The sequence below is a fragment of the Montipora foliosa genome, chromosome 7 (assembly GCF_036669935.1).
Source record: "Montipora foliosa isolate CH-2021 chromosome 7, ASM3666993v2, whole genome shotgun sequence".
Lineage (NCBI taxonomy): Eukaryota > Metazoa > Cnidaria > Anthozoa > Scleractinia > Acroporidae > Montipora > Montipora foliosa.
In genome coordinates, this window is record NC_090875.1 from 11455692 (window position 1) to 11460691 (window position 5000).

A 5000-nucleotide genomic window follows, 5' to 3' on the forward strand; every position below is an offset into this window, starting at 1 on the left:
ACGTTGATCGGCAGCGACGTCACTCGTCCCAAACATCGAGTCACAAATGTCAAAGCTGGGTATTTGCTGTCCGTGGTGAAATGAAAAAAACGCGGAAAGGTAAGTTCATTTGATGTGAAATTACTCTATCAATTTATTCATTCATTTATCTTGTATTCCTTTGTATATACTGGACAGTCAACTTTATATTTCCTGTCATTTACCAAAGAAATTCGCCTTAATCAGTTCACCACATGATGAAAAGAGCGCGGGGAACGCCGAGACTCAAAGCCTTCAAAAGATAAAAGAGTAAGTACTAGTCCTGTCTATTTATTATATATTCAGCTGCCATCCCTTTGTATTCTGACTAACTGAGAATGGCGGACGTTTTTGCGAAGCATGTTTTATAAATTTAAAGGTTTCGTGGTTTTCTTAAAATTATTTACTTTTCTGCAACTATCAAGACATTTGGTTATAAATTAACTTTTCAGGCAGATACTCCCGCGAGGATACTCTGAAACAATAAGTCCTAGCGTTTTGATGAGCTTCATTTTTTTATCTTGTTTCGGCAAATATCAAAGGAGCAAACAAAGATGCCAAGATTTAGGTTGGAAAGTCCACGACCGTGCAAAATCTTTTATTTTGCGCTCATACACTATGCATGAATTACGTAACCAACACGTTTCTATTGGTTAGTTTCTCAGTAGGGAGTAAACAATTATTGTGTTTTGTGCACGGTCAAGGCCAAAAACAAACAACAGAAATTTGTCGGGTTTTATAACTATTCCCGTCTATTAACTTTGATTTTTTGTTAAAACAGAATTGTATAGTGGGATCAATGGAAGCCTCCGAGATAATTATTCTCTCTCGGTCTCCGTTCAAAAGTGTGGAAAGAAAAGATTGATTTTAGATCTTAGGCATGTGAATAACCACCTGAACAAGAGTAAGTTCAAGCATGAGTGCTAAGGCATTTTGGCGTGTTATCAAGATGGTTGGGATTGAATTATTTACAGATTAATGCCATTAAAACGCAAGCTGTTGCCATCGTGCCGTCATTATTTGAATATGAGTTTCATCTTAACAATGCGAAGATTGGGACGCAAGGTACACTTAAGATCCTAGGGGTAGTCTTAGACTTTTAAGGCGCACATAAAGGAACAACTTAAAAAAGCATGCGCAAAGGCTTTAGCCTTGCGGAGACTACACAAGTTCATTCCGAAGTATGTAATTGTACGTCTCTACATGGCTCATGTTATCCCACATAGTCAGTATTGCAGGCCTCTTTTGCTGGGTATAGGTAATGCTAAGACCGCCAAAACGGAGAACACTAATTATTATTTATTAAGAAGTATCTTAGGATACCCGAAGTCCGTTTCATACGACTACCTCCTAAAAATAGTTCATATCAAGTCTCTGGAACAACGCAGGCAATTCCAGTCACTAGATATGCTATATTTAGCAATTATTGAATGAGGCTGAGTAGGATATGAAGTATTTTGCAGGTCGAGGAGGGTGTTATCCACCAAGGCCGAAGACCGAGGTGGATAACATCCTCCGAGATCTGCAGAATTCTTCATATTCTACGAAAGCCGAATTCAATAATTGCTTTATTATTCACTCAAAATATTTTTTTCGCTCAAACTTCTAAACCTACTCGCAGCCATTTTTCTGTTCAAGAAAATAACACAATCTCGTCCCCAGCTTTTTTCGGTCAACGGTTCAATAATTTGCAGCGGGCTGCACTTTTGACGTCATTTTGACCTTATCGGTTCAATAATCTGCAGCGGGCTGCACTTTTGACGTCATTGATTCAATATGACGAAGTTTCTTTCCAAATTTAGTGAACAGCAGCTGGTTATGGTTAATTATGCGTGTGGTTTTAACCAATCAGAAACGGGGAAATATTTTGAATGAATAATAAAAGTCCTTGTATAGCCACGGAGCACCCTATATTAGTAACTTTTTCCGTATCAAGAATGATAAATAGAATTTACGAGGGCTCAGCCCAAGATTGGAACTCCGCCCATTTAACTTGGAGTATATGCATCGATTCTTTACTTTTTTGGTCACTAAACTGTGGAATGCGTTGTCTCCAATGGTTAGAGAATCTAAAGACATGGTATCTTTTAAGCGGGCTCTTAAAGTTCATGTGATTCGAAGCGTGGAGATTTGAAAATTGAAAGCAATTCCTTTTGAATTTTTAAAGTTTATAAATTTTGTACATAGATTAATTACTAGTTAGTATTTTGGTAGTGTTTATTAATTAATTGATTAATTTTATCCTTTTACATATTGTAAAATTTTGTTTTGCCTTTTGGGCTGTCTTCGGATCCCTACATTTCCTGTAAAAACCTTTCGTGAAAAAGTTGTGCGGAGAAGGAAAACTGATCGTTCTGTTCTTAGATGACGGTATGGGAGCGGGTCGTTTTTTCTCACTAAGATATATTACAGCTTAAAAGTTCACGCTGATTTGCTAAAATTTGGTTTCTTGCCTCACAAGGAAAAACGTGTTTGGAAGCCATGTCAGACGATTGTTTGTCTTGGTATGGTGATTAACACCGCCGATTGTATTCTTGCTGCCACGAGCAAACGGATCCCGAGCTTTGTTGCTGACATTAATAGTCTTTAAGTAGGGATACAGCGACACATCCATATAGGCAACGTATCTTTGTTGATGTCAAGAAATCTCACGGTACGCGCTAATCTATTCTGCTCAATTGTGGCTTGATCACGTGAAATCAAGTCAAGTGACGGCGCTGCATTTGTTCGAAAATTCTGGCAAGCGATCCTTTGTAAATGCAATGGTATTCCAATCTGGCCGGTTAAACAGAGGCCATCTAAATTGGGGTATTGTGACGCATTCGGCGTAGGATCCGGTAGTGTAGTCGCTATCGAGGTAAAATTAAAAGTGTTTCATCATAATTGGTCCGAAGCTGAGAGTAAAGAAATTTCCACTTTTAGAGAAATAAAAACAGTCTCCTTGTCGTTTGGTGCTTTTGCAGCAGAATTTAAATCACAAACTGCGTCATGGTTCACAGATAATTTTTTTTATCAATTGTAAACAAAGGATCCAGGGGCTTTCAACTTCATAAATTGTCAATAAATATTTTTCAGCGATTTGTATGTTAAACGGAATCACCATAGATGTTAACTGGATTCCCAGGGATCTTATCTATGTGCATGGCGGACGAAATAGGTATAATAATAGATTATGATGATTACACCACCAATGACGACATATTTGAATTCTTAGATGAAGTGTGGGGTTCCCATAAAATTGACCGTTTTGCGTGACTAGTATACAATGATGAACTGGCGTCATTTAATTCAAAGTTTTATTAGCCAGCCACGAGTGGTGTCAATGCATTTTGTCAAGACTGGGCTTTTGTGAAGAACTGGCTATGGCCCCTTCCTACCTTACGGTTAAGGCTGTCAGCCATTTGAACGCTTGCAAGGTGTCAGCAACACTTATTGTTCTTGTGTGGAGATCTTCACATTTCTGGACTACTATTTTAGTGACGGTTCTATTTCAGTGATTTTGTACATGATTGGGTTATTTTCCTCATATTCCGAATTTATTCATAATTGGCAGAGCAAAGAATTGTATTTTTGGTAAGGGTCAGCTGAAATTTATTATGTTAGCTTTAAAAATTGCAATTCCCGTTCCTCCGAGAACAGTTTTAAGAGGTTTCTGTACAGAGTAAAAGAATTCATTTTCTGATTGTGCCATACGATTAACTGATTGTATGCCAGAGGGATAAAGACGGCAATTTTTTTAATTGCTGAAAACCGCATATTATAAGGAGTTTCCTTTACGCGTACTGTGTGGATATGCCTGAGAGAGGCCTAGAATTGAGGTCATTGAGAAATGCCAGTGAGCACGTCTAAGGAGGGCGGGTGGCTATTGAGAAGTTTGTTTTAGTTTGAGGACGTTGATATTCCTTCCTAAGGTCAAACGAGTTTTTTTAATGATGTTGCTTTATCTGTTGCAGAATGTTTGTTTCGCTGAATATATTTACGGGTGATTTACTTTTGTGGGATTTTTAATTTCCTGTTTTCTCCTTTTTGTCCTCAGCAATTTTTGGTAAAGAAACATCTTGTCCGTTGGCGCAACCATTGCTGCTACTTCCGGAGTAAATGAGAGGCATTGCAGGGGGAGAACCAAGAGAATAGCCAGAGAGTTGCATGTGGGACTCAATTACGAGGCTTGAGGTTTCCAAGAATCTGGGACTGTAGATCAAGCTTGGTTTTTCCTAAGCTTTGTAGTGTCAATTCACTCATTAAGCTCGTGCGCTCAACCCCAAAGTCAAGCCCTTTTTTTGTCGGTTAACATGTGTGAGCTCTGTGCTAACCTATAGGCCCCTGTATCGACACTGTTGACATGTATGCGTCTCATTGGTAAAATGAAGGCAAAACAAAGTATTTCTGACAATGAATCGAAGTGTAATAGACAGAAATAGTTATTTTGCCCGCGCGGATAGGAGGATTGGCGTCGTGAGAAAGGGATTATGGGTATGAGTGTCAGATATATATAGTAGGTTGCTACGATTTCAAAACCATTCTAGGCCAGCAACAATTCAGCTCCCAAGTTTAAGTTTGATTTAATTGTTTATTGTTAGTTTCCATAAATCGATAACGCAACTCAGCTCCCGGAGTTAGCGGCATCGCAGTTGGTGAGGTTATACATTCCCTTTCTTTTCCACAAAATGGGTTTTCGTATCCAGTGGTGTCGCACTAATTTATATTACTGTGAATTGGTTTGTCTCTGGAGACACATGTCTGTATTATGAGGTATGGTGAGCAGTATTTATTTTGTCAGTGTTCCTACAATAAATCAGCGTATGAGGTATTTGCTGGCCTAAAGGGCCCTGTATCTACTCTGTCGTATGCGTCTCATTCATTTGGTAGTGAAGGCAAAATTTCACGTTATATTCAGGATCCATAGTGTATGTAGTTAAATTGAAGGTTTCGAGCCGTGTACTTTTCAATAAATTAAGAAAATGTTTACCATGTCATATCAG